This window comes from Schistocerca gregaria, chromosome 2 (assembly GCF_023897955.1).
Source record: "Schistocerca gregaria isolate iqSchGreg1 chromosome 2, iqSchGreg1.2, whole genome shotgun sequence".
NCBI classification, from domain to species: Eukaryota; Metazoa; Arthropoda; class Insecta; order Orthoptera; family Acrididae; genus Schistocerca; species Schistocerca gregaria.
In genome coordinates this window covers 924,408,995-924,425,974 of record NC_064921.1, presented here as the reverse complement: position 1 = coordinate 924,425,974, position 16,980 = coordinate 924,408,995, and positions in this window count along the sequence as shown.

Below are 16,980 nucleotides of genomic sequence, written 5' to 3'. Positions count from 1 at the left end.
GAGAGACGACGTAATATATCACCCGTCACTTGTTGGATTGTACGTTCTAGGAATTTCAACAGTAAAATTATACGCCTCTCTTCTAATGTCTTAACAATAAATGGGTAGTCCCTTATGCAAAAAAAAAAAATTCTATTTCACGTGACGGTTTCAAATATTCAAAATTATTTAAGATAGAATCTTGCAACTTGATGAAGAAACTTACTTTTCAGGCTCATTACACAGCTACCTTTAGCGACCTTTGTATTTCAAGACATTTAAGTCTTACAGGGGAACGAAGTGTGAGAGTAAATATGTCCGATACTTCTAAGTATAAGGAGCAGTCAAACGATAACGACATAGTTCGAAGAAAACTAAGTAAACCCATTATTATTTTAAGTGTGATCACCATAAATGTTAATACGTCTATGCCACATGATACAAGACGGTCAATGCCGTCATGGAAAATTTTATGCAGTTGGCTACGGAACCATGGCTGTAACCAGGCGTGCACACCTTCGTCGGAAGGAAATTGGCGGCCACGAACGCTTTTCTTTAGGGATCCAAAACTATGGAAAGCGCTTGTGTAGAGATCGGGACTGTGTGAAGGTTGTGCAGGGCTGTAAAATCGCTAAATGCTTTGGAATACACTCGTATTAGCTTCGTGTGATGAGATGGGCAAACTAATCATTTGCAGGTACAATTAACTGAGTAAAGTCATTAGCTTTGAAAAACGTGATAATTAAAGCAGTATTAGTTCGAAGTAATGTGTATACATGACGGACAGCAAACTAATTGGAAAAGTATACATGAACCCGATGAGCTCATGCAGAATGCGTCCTGTAGTCAAACTGTAATCTCCGCACGTACTGTAGTAAGAAGTGTTCGTCACAACGGGGTCTCAGCCACATTCGTAAACGATACCATTCTAGGTTGTTAACTAATATTTCGCTCATGTTTTTCATATTTCTTCTATAAGGTCAATTTTGTATCTAAATGTATTACCGCATATCAAAACAAATCCGGTTTTCACTGCAAAACTTGAATTTCCTCTATAATGTAGCACAACTCTAACAAACAGTACTTATTCTTCACGGCAAACAATTGTTTCGCCCATATATTCATGAAAATCCGGAAGAACCCCCAAAGGCGTCTATTATGTTCTGAAACTTTAGCGATTGAACGCGATTTTCGGTAGGTTGCTTCTGCACATATCTGAAAGTTGATATCATCTAACAGACCTACTGTGGGAGAGATACTTCTTTAAAATGTTACCTTGGAGATGTGATCTGACAGGAATGTGTGTCTTTTCCCATCTCAATAACGAACTTTTGTAGTGGAAACACCAAACATATTCACTGCTGAGGCTTACCCACATGCATTCTAGGCAAATCCTACTATCTCCTGATAGAACCACCGAATCTAAAATCACGATCCCTGTCTAGCAGCTACAGTCTGTGCCATTAATCTATACCCATAGATGAAAAGCTAATTGCCCTTCAATGGAGTTCCCACTCACCCTAACGGCGCATCTGCTCATGGCGTGCAAGCAGATCTCACAGTTTGCACTATTGCGTCCAGAAATTAATTTTCGCAATAAATGCCTGTGAATGTGTTGTTGGAGCACATAAATGTGTGGTTGTGAAACACGGACAGTAGGAAAAACACAAGAGAAGATTGTCGTAGCGTTTGAGATATGATGCTACAGAAGAATATTAAAAAATGGAATGTTAATATAAAGTATGAGGAGGATCCCTGTAAAGTCGTCGAAGGAAGGAACATACAGACAACACAGACAAGAGAAACTGTCGGGATGACACAACATGTGTTACGGGATCAAGAAGTAATGGTACCAGAGGGTAAAAGTCGTTGGGGAAGAAAGAAATTTAATGCATCCTGCAAATGATTGAGGACATATGGTGCAAGTGCTACTCTGAAAAGAAGTTGGATGAGAATAGGAGTTCATGGCGGGACGCATCAAACCAGTCAGAAGACAGATGATTAAAGAGGAAAGAAAGAAGAATTATGCAGTACTGATTGGAGTCCTGTGGTTTGGAGCCAAGTGGGGAGTCACAACCAATGCTTCTCTTCTAGCGCTTTCCCTGCAATTTCCCTGTGGTCTCTCAGAGGTACATTAGACGTAAGAAACAGCTACTCGGGTAGCACAGAAAGTGTAGAATTAGAATGCACACACTATTCTTTCTTATTTTTTTACGGTAGGCGATAGTTTGAGGTCTCTGACGAACCCTCGCCAGTCAATGCGCAGAATGCGAAATCTCATCACGTATAAGTTCAGCTGTCCAGATTTGTGGCAGTAAATTGTCAAAGTATTCCTAGTAAAGTACTGAATTTACAGTTTCTCTCCTGGTTCAAAAAATAATACACAAATGTCGACATGCAAAAATTAGAAGAAATTCGTCCGCGTATGAGAACATCGATGGGCTAAACATACAACTCCCATTGCGATACATTCGCCGTAGCTCTTGCTCTGAATTGTAGGAAATTCTGGTCCTACGTAAAATGGCTAAGTGGATCGAAGCGCTTCATGTAGTCATTTGTAGACCGGTCTGCTGTGATAGTGTGTGCAGTAAAAGAAAAGCTGAAATATCAATATTCAAGTTTAAAAAATCATTCACGCTGGACGATCGTACCGAGCTACCATCGTCTGACGGTCTCTCCAAATACTGTATGCAAAGCAATCTAAAGAGTTGTAACAACCGTCACCACGTCTGGACTAAATCGCAAATTAATGTTATTGTGATTATTCTTCTGCATTTGCGTCTGGCTTACTCTCTGGGCCGAAGTCATAAGCGACTGGAAGAAAGTGCAAGTGACTCCTGAATATAAGAAGAGTAAAATAAATAAATATATCCTAAGTTAGCACATAATACATTTTGTTAAGGGAAAAGAGTTATCGACAAATCAGCAGGGATGTAACAATCTCCGCTTGTGCGAACCTCAGTCAGTCCTTTCTTGCTACATATACTGTGAACCATGCATTAAAGGAAAGTGTATGAAACAGTGGCATTCAGCAGACTGTTATCGAAGGTCCAAGAATTTAAAATATGTGAGTGGGTCGAAGTAATGGAAGTCTCTGGACAGAGAGTATGTTCCAGGGACAAAGGTATAGCGAAGAGTGCCCTGAGACAGCGTGATAGGAGCGCTCTTGTTCTCTTCATCCAGCCAATGTTACCACCTGTTAAAAGCATCAATAACCACCTTTTGCAGCGTGAGATGTGCAAGAAGAGACTCAATGATGTCCTGGAAGGTACGAATGGAAAGCCATGCCAACTACAGTGCCATGGTCAGCGAGCTAGATTTTACGGTTGAATATTCATGGTTTGAACAGCCTGAAGGAGGAGGTCCCATAGATTCTCGACTGGGTTGAAATCCTTTCGCTCTTCGAACCATGCAAGCACACTGTGAGATGTGTTAGACGTTCTGTTGTCTGGGTTCTGGACGTCAGGTAAATCACATTTCAGCGTTACGGGGTACTGGCAAAAGTAAAGCTGTGAGAACGGGGCGTCAGCCGTGCTTGGGTAGCTTAGAGGGTAGAGCAGTTGCCCGCGGAAAGCAAAGGTCCCGAGTTCGAGTCACGGTCCTGCACACAGTTTTAATCTGCCTGGAAGCTTCATATCAGCGGACACTCCACTGCCGAGTGAAAATCTCATTCTGGAACCATCCCCCAGGCTGTGGCTAAGCCATGTCCCGCAATACCCTTTCTTTCAGCAGTGTTAGTTCTGTAAAGTTCGCAGGAGAGCGCCTGTAAAGTTTGGATGGTAGGAGAGGAGATACTGGCAGAAGTAAAGCAGTGAGGACGGGGCGTGAGTCGTGCTTGTGTAGCTGAGATGGTAGAGCAGTTGCTCGCGAAAGGCTGAGGTCCAGAATTCGAGTCTCGGTCCGGCACAAAGTTTTAATCTGCCAGGAAGTTTCATATCAGCGCTCAGTCCGCTGCAGAGTGAAAATCTCTTTCTGGAATAAATACCGTATTTGATAACTGGCTGATGTCAGACTACGTGGTCGTTCAAGTTACGTGCCGTTCAGGGGCATGAATAGATTTACTTTGTACACCAATGCCCCAATTTCTGGGATACATCCTGTAGATTCTAACCTTCTACTCCCCACCCCCCCTCCCACCTCTTTCGCTACATCTCTAGCTCATGTATGTGTGTGTGTGTGTGTGTGTGTGTGTGTGTGTGTGCGAGTGTAGGTATCAACTGAGCAAACGGCCTTGCTGCAGTGGTAACACTGGTTCACGTCAGCTCACCGAAGTTAAGCGATTTTGGGCTTGGCGAGCTCTTGGATGGGTCACCGTCCGGGTCCGTCAAGAGCTGTTGGCAAGAGGGTGGCGCTCAGCTCTTGTCAGGACAACTGAGCAGCTACTAGATTGAGAAGTTGCGACACCGGTCGAAAAAGCTGACAATGGCTGAGAGAGCGGCGTGCCGAGCAAATGCCTCTCCGTACCCGCATCCGGTGGCGTCTTAGGGCTGAGGATGACACGGCGGCCGGTCGGTACCGTTGGGCTTTCAAGGCCTGTTCGGACGGTGATTGTCTGTTTGTTTCGCGTGTGCAAACAAGACCGCAAATCTTCTCGCGGTCGGCAGTCGCGGGTGGCGTTGCAGCACTCGAGATGCAAAATCCATATATTTCAAATAATGTTCATTTCCATACAATGGTTGCACACACGAAAAGAGTAGCTAGCTACTAATACAGTCGTTTTCAAAACATATTCCATGCGGTAGCGTCTCTGCACTCTAAAGAGATCAGATTGATTCAGCCGTCACTTCCAGAATTACAAATATAACAAAATACAGCGAGCTTGCAGCCTTGTGGATGTTATCATCTGAGGCGCAGTATCAGGAACCACGCTAAATCTCCATGAAGGCGAGCGTGGAACGGAACGGCCGCAGCGTGTGCGAAACCATTGTGTGGAAGTGTTGACACCGGTGCGCGCCCAGGACATGAATTTCAATACGGAGCGCTGTGGCACGGCTTTCAGCGGCTGTCCCCACACCTAGGCCTGCAATGGAGACAAAGGAGGCGAGAGGCGGGAGACAGTATGCGCCGGCTTTTGTTGTCGCGAACGGGGCGAGAAAGATCGCCCCACGGTCTCGGCCAGTACATCTGCTACCCTATATATCGAGCAGTCACAGCGCTTCTAAGGTAAAGACTTCCGAGGCTGTCGGACTTTTTTTTCTCGAAGATGCAAAGTCTTTTCACGAGAACGCCGGTCAGTGAATTCAATGTCTCTGGTATTCGATCGCTAATGAGGCTCTCTGAGCACCAATTTGTTCCAGTGACAAAGAGCATGCTGAACACTCCTAGTTACAGACCGAAAATTGTACATCACTCTCAGAGTTCGGGATCAATGCCGACTGCATGCGTGATAGTTCGATTCAGAACACTTTAGATGTGCTTTTTGTTTCATAAATCCGAAGTATACCCTAAGGGAATCGTATAAGATAGTTGTGTACGTGGAGGAGGTCTTGGGACCCCGGGATGTTTCAGACAGATTATATAACGGTATGTGACAGATTCCGACACCAGATTTTAAAGTGCAAAACATTTTCTGCGGCATCGGTTAACTCAGAACATAATTCATTGTGAGACAGTGCCCTTGTAGACCGTAAGAGCGTTAAGTTGTAAAGAGTTTCAAAGGGAACAGGGGAAAGAATACTACAGAAGACGAATTGTTAGCTCTGAGAGATGAAATAATGGGGGCAGAAGAGGATCAAACGGACAAAAGACAATGGTGTATTGATAACACAAAAGATATTGGATTTCATTGATGAAAGGAGAAAGTATAAAAATGAAGCACATATAACTGAATATAAACTTCAAAAGATGATGTTGACAGAAAGTGCAGTGTGGCCCGCAAATATGGCTACAGAATAAATGCAAGACTGCAGAAACATGCACGGACAGGAGGATGATAGATACAGTACAAAGGTAAATTGCAGATACCTCTGTGGAATATAGAATTAGCTGTGTGAATATCAAACTCTCTCATGATAGCCAGTAATAAGCAAAGAATGAAGAGCTCAAAGGTGAAAGGAATATACAAATGTACTGAAAAGGAAAATGAAGTCAATATTATAGAAAGGAAAACCGTAGTAAATGAAGATGAGATGGAAAACACGAAACAGAGAAGAATTAGACAGAGCACTTAAAGTCTTCTAGACCCCAGCAGTAGGCAATACGTAGGCGGGCCCATATCTAACCAAAGTTGTGGAAGTTTCGCATGACATACTTTAGCGAGACATAGTTTACCGAGACAAATAAAACGAATGAACGGAGGACTTAATATCGGGTTGCGACGGTTATCATTAGTTCAGAGTGTATTAGGTGGCAAAAGTTGGAAAGTGAATGTTCCTTTATCATTTTACAGCGTTCTGACTTTCGCGAACACACATCCATATCAGGTTCGTTCTATTGGTGTCTATGCACGTTACGTGTTCACGAGAAACACGCCAAACTACCTGCAGGAAAATAATACGTGTTAGCCCACAAAAAACTTGTTTACTTATGTTATAAGTTTTAGATACCTGTCTGAAAAGAATATTTTACCTTCTGAGTGATGGATGAACAGCGATATTTCAAAATTAACCGATCTATTAAATTCCGAAAGATTTGGTGGAAATATCATTATTTAGTCAGTAGAATTGTTACTGAAAGATAAATGAGACTCGTGATGTAGAGCAGAAGAGCGAAACCAAGGAAGACTTTTGACTAACGTGTTCAGAATTATAACTGTTAATAAATCCACTGAGAAAAGATATATTATTGTGGTAACATCAATAAGGTGTACATCTGCAGTCAATGGAAAAATGTTAAGAACTGTGTGTATATTCACAGAAACAAAATTGCATTTCCTACTATTAATTAATTAACTTTTCATTATTATTCTATTTTACTAGATCGAGGTAGAGATGATAAAATATCTAAAAAGAAGTAATTAAGTGATAAGAGTGACAAGATAATTTATCACAACGATAAGGTATGGGTTTTTCAGTGAAATACGATTCCAATGGACAATAAGTAGTCGAACAGCAGATGTGTAACGTTCTTCGTATATTTTACGGGTTTGTTTGCCAATGAATATGAAATGCGTTATGTTAGTGATACGCAAATATACTCTGTGACGTGTTGTTGAGCAAGTGGTGTGCTTAATCAGTGTTGCTGTAATCGAAAAAAAGTAAACAACTTAAACTGGAAAACCAATACTCAGTGTTCATAATGAAATAAATCCCTTTGAAATTTACCCAGTCTCATGAGCACAAAATTCTGTGGCCCTGTACAATAAACTGACAAAAATCCCTGTGCAAATAAATAACGAAATAAAGTTTACTTCACTGAAGAGTAGCAGCGGACGTAATCTTGGTATTCTGTTCTCTCCATATTAGGCATAGAAAATATTCAATCTGGGCGCAGCGAAGTGTAATGCCGGCCACAAAATACCTTCATACAAATAATATCTGTAGATTGGTTGATAAATGAATAAACTTGAAAATATTCAGTGAAAATACTGGATACTGGCTCAGCGTTGTGCAATGCTGACGACATGAAAACTATTTCAAACATTCATACTTTTCTGATTCTGGCACATTAATATTTTTCTGATTCTCATTGAAGAATAATTTCTTTTAGAAAAACATTTTTTTTTTAAATTTAAATAAACATGACATGGAACAGGATGCGGAACTGATTAGGGGATATGCTGAGACCAAATACTCCAGTTTGAAAATTCTATTCAAAATCAATTTTCAGCCTCACAAAATCTGATATGAGACATTTTACATTAACTTCAAAATCAGTGAATTTCTCAACGGTTGTACAATCCTCTCTTACTGTCGTAACTAAAAACACTTGTACTGATACATGAGAGAAGGTCTGATATCGCTTGAAAAAAAAAAAAAAAAAAAAAAAAAAAAAAAAAAAAAAAGATTCAATAATTTAACTTCTCTGCATCAGGATTACAAAACATACAAAAATTACGAATCGGATCTACCGAATGAACCTATACTTTATATCTGATGGCAGATACTTGGTTCCTACATTCAAGGGTCAGTATTGTAAAATCCAGTGAAATTCACATATCGCATTGTTGCATACTTAAAACGAAATATAAAAAATTTCATTATGTTACAAATTAGTTCCAGTTGTTTTCCCTTTGAGTTACAGTATAAATTCATTACTCTTCTATAATTGTCGTGAACAATGGTCAATATTTGTTAAATATCATTATAACTTCAATTCTTGATAATCTTGCAGCCTCACAAACCAATAATACACACTTTACACTTTTATAGAAATAACTACGACCTTACTTCTATTGGCTCTGTGTGAGCACAAACAATATCATTCATCACTTTATTTTATAAGAACTGTATTATGCTGCGACCACAGACCAGCAACTAAATTCTCACAGCTAGCCACCAGCCTTAAGTCTTACATCCTACCTGGAACAGTTTGCAACAGCTACTACCACGGTGCTCTGTGTGCTCCCATTTACAATCGATTCTGCCGCTCATGCAACATCGTGGTTCACTGGTATCAAACATACAACCTCTTCTATATACGACTACCGTTTCAGACCACTTTTCATTAATTATATTACAAAATCAGACTCCACGTACAAGTGGAATCCTCACAGCTGTACAAACCAGTTATATTTAGTGCAATGAGATCAGCCACATTGTGCGAGGATTAATACTTGGTGTCATGTAAATCAGATGGTGCCTGAAGAAACTCGATTTATTATCGCAATAAAACAATACTAACTTCAAATTTGTCAACATTTATGTTTTATTGAGCATTTATAAGCTAAGTTTTGTTGATCCCAAGTACTGATTATTTGTTACTGCGATAGCATAACACAATTTCACAAACATTAAACTGAGTTCTTATGGTATTTTTGACTTACTTAAACACATTAAAAAATCGGCCAGGTGCGAGTAGGACCTGCACACACAGGGCTTCGTGCAAACTTAATTATGTATGTGTCTATACCGTTCATCCAAACTGAAAATCAAAAATCTGCAAATTTTTGCCCGTCTTCGATATCGCTCCAGGAAATTCCAAGACTGTATCAAAATTTCTAAAGTAGTTTCTCAGACAAGCCCGGACAGACATAAAGAGGCGACCAGAGGACTTCAGTTTATATTTGGACATATAGAAGATTTAATATAATATCCATTATTTACTTACTAAAACATGAATACAACTTACATTTTATGTTTTCATACAGTACCCTTCGTCTGTTATGGTATAGACGGATGACGAATGCATTGTATGTTCTGACCGCAAGAAGGTATTTCTTGTGTGATATAACTGCAAATTGAAAAGTCTCAGAATTTTTGCTTTGACTGTGAAGCGTTGTTTCCTGCCAAATGTCATGATTCTGCGTCAAGGGGCAGTACACTATAAGTTTTCATAGGTGGAGTTTGGAAGTATCAAAATGTGTCACACAAATGGCCGAGTCTTGTGATTCCACTGACTTAGAAGCCTAAAATTTTTACACTGGCAAAAGACAATTGACTATCTGACATCAATTTGAATCTGATACACCAAACTGTTCAAGAGGGAACTGGAGTCTTAACAGATGGACAGACATACAGACAGGGATAAAAATGACAACAAATATTTTTTCTCTGTTATATAAATAAAAATTAATAACTTTCAAATTTTTTTCTGTAGTCGTACTGTGAGACCTTGCTTCGAGCCAAATGTCATGATTGTAGGTAATGGGAAGTACCCTATAGGAGTCCGTGAGTGACTTTTCGAGGATCAGAATATATGATATATATCACCATATCTTTTGAGTGAATTGACTTATAACCTTAAAATTTTCACACTGACATGGATCATAGATTTTAATATGTGACAAAAATTTTAGCTTTATTTGTCCACCGGTTCCTGAGAAAAAGTGTTCTTAATGGTTTGACTGGTAGACATACAGACATACGGACATCAAACAGATCTTATAAGGGTTCCAGTTTTACAGACTGAGGCACAGAGCCCAAGAAAATAGATACAATCGACTCCATTAATGTATTGGACGACGAGACGAGATTTGACAGCCTGTGACAGAGCATCTGACGGAAAGCTTTTTAAGATATTTCCACAACGTTATTTGAGTCACTATGGATGAGAAATGAAAATCAGATTCTCACCTCGAGATCTGTAGCAGTCACATTTGTCAAAAATGTCAGTCAAAAGTGTGCTGGCGTGAGCTGTCACCAGCAGAATGGTCTGCAAAGATGAAACGCTAAGATCGATTATTAGGCGCTGGTTCAAATGCGCCTATCACGAGAGAAGCCAGAGACACTGCCACGAGCAACATGCTGGCAGTGCCCTCTAGACAGCACTTATTTAGACCGCCGCCACTGACCGGAGAGCCTCATTCACTCATTCAGTTTCCAGTTTTTCGTCTGTCAGTTTACTCACAGAGTGGATTTAGTTCGTCACAGTCTGCGACACTAAATGGCTACCAGTTTAGTCACTATAGCGGGTCTAGTTTACCTCAGCCAGAACTGTACTGTACATCAGTCTGCAAGAAGACTGTTATTGATGAGATTGTACCACAGCCCATGGACTCTTTTCAAGCTACGTAAATGTTTCCAGTTCATGTAAATGCATTTGCTTTGTAGCAAGAAGGTACTGTCCACCAGTAACAGTATCCTCACCTTGCTTTCTTGCAGTGAAAGACTCTACAAAAGGAATACCGTTTGATAGACATTACAAAAAAATAACAAAAATGTTGGCTAATAGTGGCATCAATAACATTGTAGACTAACATATTTACTATGGATAAACAGGACTATGCACTCCAGACACTGGAGAAGAAATTGAGACGGAGATAATTTCAGAAACCGAAATTAAAATGATTTGCTAAATTAAGACTTGATTTTAAGGTTCTGAGATATTAGTGACAAAGAGAGTGTGCGCACTGTATCCTTCTTGTGACACACTAGATACCAGCACACTCGATTCACTGTACCTAAGCACCAAGTTCTGCAAAAGGGACCGATTGTTTCCTTGCTGAGGTTGGGCAAATGGACGACCCTGACTAAGTGCTCATTATCTATCTTCCACAAGCAAGCAGATGCACGCGTATAGGTGGGTGTCTCGTTCTCATCATCTGCGTGTGAACGGAGTCCACTCACACCTGTGTTCGCACTAGGTGCCTCTGTTTCCGTATCGGGTAAGCCGACGCCTCGTAGCATGGCGCACAAGTGTAAATACACCATTATGAGTTGGTCTACCACGGTCAAACTCAGGCTCTGGATATAGGTTTCCAGAATTATCAAATTAAGAGTATCCGTTCCACTGACGTATTACGTTTTCACAGACATCGAACTGCATTTGTGGGTTAACCAGGGAACAAAATGTGTAATTATCTGAAAACGGGCCTAAGCCTGAAACTCGTAGTGATTAAAATAAATCACTTTGAGTTGTGACTGATAGTGAATCTACTCAAAATTCATTAACGGTACAGTCACAGAGTTAAGGAGCAAACATTGAGGAAAAATACACATGATAAATTAGGTTTTGCCAATAAATCGCAGTCTTTTGTTGGCTTTACCAACAACATTATCTTTGTAATGGTTCCGGTTTAAGTTCAGCGGTAATCCGTGAGCATTTAGTTGAATTACAGCTTTTAGATAACTGTGATAAATCTTCTGGGAATAAAAATAGTAAGCTAGATCAGCAGTTAGTTTTTATGAATTGATTATTTATTCACTCATTAAAAAATAACAAACAGAATGATGGCCCTACAGAAAGTAAGTGTGCAAAGCGTCAAATAAACAGATGATAACAGTATCCGTGAAGTATTTTAATGTACATCATTTCAGTGCAAGCAGTTTCGCTCCGTCAACTGTTCGTTACAAACGCGTCTAATATAAGACCCCACAGCACGTTAAATATACAAAAACCAACAGTTAGACCACACAGTGAAACTAAAATATTACGTTAGAGTGACTATAGAATGCTTACTGCGTTAATGAAGTACTTCAGGCTAACCAGTCACAATAATTGTGACTACGAATGCTTTCCCGGCGTAATAATTGATAATATTCTTCTCAGGTATGCAGCCGGATCATAACGTCTTCATGACACTATATTTCTGCGGTCCAACTGGCCGCCATCTTCAGGTGAGAGTGCTGGTGCACGATCTCGCCAGAACTGACTTCCCAGCGCAAGCGGCGACCCCTATATAGGCCGCAGAAGACCCACAACGCGTGCGCGAGAAGGTGCCGTAACCGCCCTATAGCGCAGTAGACATACCCCGCCGCCAGTGATGGAAAGAGGCGAAATCGAGATATCGCTGTCAAAAATTAAAAAAATAAAAATAAATAATTAATTTTTTTTATTCCGACGATAGAACCACAGACCGTTGTTTTTTAATGTCAGATAACACTGGGTCCCAAGTCTTACTTAAAAGAAAACCCTTGTCTCTATTAATAAGATTGTCAGATAACCGAATCTCTATGGATTCTTTTAAAATACAGTCCCAATAGCGAGATGCAGGGGCAACCATTTGTGTCTCGTCATATAGTATTCTGTGTCCCTCGGTGAGACAGTGTTCCGCCACTGCAGACTTCTCAGGTTGAAGCAGTCTTGTGTGCCGCTGATGCTCAACACATCGCTCCTGAATGGTCCGGATTGTCTGATCAATATAAGTCTTTCCACAGTGGCAAGGGATCTTGTAAACACCGGGCTTCCTCAAACCCAAGTCATCCTTAACAGAGCCAAGGAGCGCTCTAATCTTGGCTGGTGGACGAAAAATACTTTTGGTGTGATATCTTTTCAGAATCCTTCCTATCTTCGAGGAAATGCTCCCAGCAAAAGGCAGAAAAGCTACCGATTTGCAGGTATCTTCTGGTGGTTGAGACGAAGGTCCAAACTGGAAAGCACGACGGATCTGTTTATCTGTAAAGCCATTCTGCTTGAACACAATCTTAAGATGGTCCAATTCTTGTGTCAAGCTTTCTCCATCTGAAATGGCATAAGCTCTTCTCGCCAACGTCCGCAGGACCCCCGTACACTGGAACGATGGATGACAGCTAGAAGCATGTAAGTAACGGTCCGTGTGCGTAGGCTTTCGATAAACGCTGTGTCCCAGTGTCCCATCATCCTTTCTGTACACCAGAACATCCAGAAACGGCAGCTTTCCATCATTTTCCACCTCCATTGTAAATTTGATGCTGGGATGCTGGGAATTGAAATGATCTAGGAGGCGGTCCAGAGCTTCTCTCCCATGAGGCCACACCATAAACGTATCGTCAACGTACCTCCAAAAACAGGTTGGTTTTAAGGACGCTGTCTTCAGCGCCATGTCCTCAAAATCTTCGAGACGCAAATGGTTGCCCCTGCATCTCGCTATTGCGACTGTATTTTAAAAGAATCCATAGAGATTCGGTTATCTGACAATCTTATTAATAGAGACAAGGGTTTTCTTTTAAGTAAGACTTGGGACTCAGTGTTATCTGACATTAAAAAACAACGGTCTGTGGTTCTATCGTCAGAATAAAAAAAAATTATTTATTTTTATTTTTTTAATTTTTGACAGCGATATCTCGATTTCGCCTCTTTCCATCACTGGCGGCGGGGTATGTCTACTGCGCTAGAGGGCTGTTACGGCACCTTCTCGCGCACGCGTTGTGGGTGCGCTGGGAAGTCAGTTCCGGCGAGATCGTGCACCAGCACTCTCACCTGAAGATGGCGGCCAGTTGGACCGCGGAAATATTGTGTCATGAAGACGTTATGATCCGGCTGCATACCCAAGAACAATATTATCAGTCAAAATAATTATCAAAAGCAACGGAAATAATAGTAAATCTGGCCATGCTCATACTCTAACATTCTCATATGTTAAAGTTCCAACTGGTTACCACGTACCAAGTTCAGTCCTATAAAGATGTTTCCAAAATTCCCACAAACGAAAGTATCAAGCAGAAACCTGCCACCACATTTTCGACATGACAGCCACAAATCAATTCGAACACGAACGATTTACCATCTGGCCGTCTCAAAACAAAATGGTACTCTGAGTACCTGTGAGCGACCTTATATTTCTCGCACTCCCAGCCAAAAACGGCAGAACCGACACACATTGGTTAATCATTCAAATTATATGAGACCTATACGCAATAGGTGGCATGGGTAGCAGTTTTAACAAAAATTACAAGAAGAAAATCTACAAAGGAAACTGAAATGAGAAAGACACAGTTACTTGCAGTTTCCTGCATCATGTAAAGTTTTTGCGTACATGGACTGATACAACCACTTTTTTTGGTTGCGAAAGACGTCCATGTACAAGTATTATTAATATTTTGTACAAAACGTTATGAGTTACATCACATGATATCGCAAACCACGAATATCTATGTCTTATACTTTTTAAATTGCAACTGGAAATAACGGAAGTTCTATGTGGACACCCTGTATTAAAGAGAAATTAGAGGACCCCTTTCCTATACAGTTCTACGAACGGCCAATGTCAGCATGAACTATCATGCAACACTAACATGAACCACTGGAGCTTGTCATCTGTAAGAGGCAAAGAATGTAATCTGATGTTTCGTGAACATACTGGTTATTAGAAAAGCGCAACATTTGTCAGTTGGATGAGACTGGAGCAATGTATTCACTATCAAATTATTGAACGAAGTATTTCAGGAGTCATGTTAGTGATTTTAGGAAATCAGTGGAAAATGAAGTCAGATGGATCCATCTATGATAACACTCCCGTGTCCCAAGCGTAGCATCCTCACTTTTAGTATTTGTTATCAAGAACAATGTCACCAGAATTTAGATCCATCATCAAGCGTGTACCTAGTTGAAAGGTGATATATAAATAAAAGGGAATATGTCAGCAGCCTTATGAAATAAACACAGTCAGAATTTAAGAAGGAAATACAAGGGAAAACTCATTTATTTATGTAGCCAGTGTTGGGAACATGCCCCTCGCAAAGAAAAATGCAATGTGAGTGAAAGCACAATCGTCAACCAATGCAGGTGTTGACAGGCAGTATTTGTATCTTTTGCGACAGTTTTTACCTATTATTTCGCCATCTACTGCACACACACACATATACAGAGTGAGTCACCTAACATTACCGCTGGATATATTTCGTAAACCACATCAGATACTGACGAATCGATTCCACAGACCGAACGTGAGGAGAGGGGCTAGTGTATTTGGTTAATACAAACCATAAAAAAATGCACGGAAGTATGTTTTTTAACAAAAATACGTTTTTTTTAAATGGAACCCCGTTAGTGTTGTTAGCACATCTGAACATATAAACAAATACGTAATTAGTGCCGTTTGTTGCATTGTAAAATGTTAATTACATCCGGAGATATTGTAACCTTAAGTTGACGCTTGAGTACCACTCCTCCGATGTCCGATCGTGTGTATCGGAGAGCACCGAATTATGTAGGTATCTAAAGGGAACGGCGATGGACCTTAGGTACAGAAGAGACTGGAACAGCACATTACGTCCACATGCTAACACCTTTATATTGGTCTTTTTCACTGACGCAGATGTACATTACCATGAGGGGTGAGGTACTCGTACACAGGTGGTTTCCGTTTTCAATGACAGAGTGGAATAGAGTGTGTCCCGACATGTCAGGCCAATCATTTGCTGCACACAACTGCAATCTCGGGCGTAATGAATGTCGTACACGCCGCAGTACATCTGGTGTAATGTCGCCGCAGGCTGCCACAATACGTTGTTTCATATCGTCTGGGGTTGTAGGCACATCGTGGTACACATTCTACTTCAACGTACCCCACAGAAAGAAGTCCAGAGGTGTAAGATCATAAGAACGGGCTGGCCAATTTATGCGTCCTCCACGTCCTATGAAACGCCCGTCGAATATCCGGTCAAGGGTCAGCCTTGTGTGAATTGCGGAATGTTCACGTGCTCCATCATGCTGATACCACATACTGCGACGCGTTTCCAGTGGGACATTTTCGAGAAACGCTGACAGATCATTCTGTAGAAACGCGATGTATGTAGCAGATGATTGGGCCCCTGGAATGAAGTGAGGACCAATGAGGTGGTCGCTAATGATTCCGCATCATACATTTACAGTCCACGGTCGCTGCCGCTCTACCTGTCTGAGCCAGCGAGTATTGTCCACGGACCAGTATTGCACGTTCCGTAGATTCACTGCCCCGTGGTTTGTGAAACCCGCTCCATCGGTAAACAGGCAGAACTGCAACGCATTCTCTGTTATTGCCCATTGACAGAATTGCACTCGATGATTAAAGTCATCACAATGTACTTGTTGGATGTAGCGAGACATGAAACGGATGAAAGCGGTGACGATGCAGTATGCGCATGAAACTACTTTGACTCAGTCCACTGGCTCTAGCAATGTCCCCTGTAGTCATGTGCGGGTTTATGGCAACAGTAGCTAACACACCAATTGCACCCACTTCTCCTGTGACGGGCCTGTTACGGACCCGTTTGCGTGCTACGACCATACCTCTTGCATACAGTTGGCGGTAGAAGTTTTGCAATGTGCGGCACGTCGGATGCTCTCTGTCAAGGTACCGTTCTGCATACACCCTGCAGGCTTCAGCTGCATTTCGTCGACACTCGCCATAGATGAGTATCATCTCCGCCTTTTCAGAGTTCGAATACACCATGGTCACAGTTCCTACGACACTACACTATCACAGACGTCTGGTAACACGGTGTACTACTGTTGGTCCGCGTGCGGAGACGAATGCAGAATAACAATAGCAGCAAGCGCTTCATGCGGACACTGCGACAGCTAGGCCAAACCACAAGAGTGCACTACAGCCACACTCGTAAACACGGTCGTCATCGTAAACATGTCCCTGCAGATGCTGCTCGCCGACCGTGGCCCGTGTTTGTTACAACACGCAACTGAACGTCGGAGGTTTCAAGCGTCAACTTTAGGTTACAATATATCTGGATGTAATTAAAATTTTACAGTGCAACAAACGGCACTGAT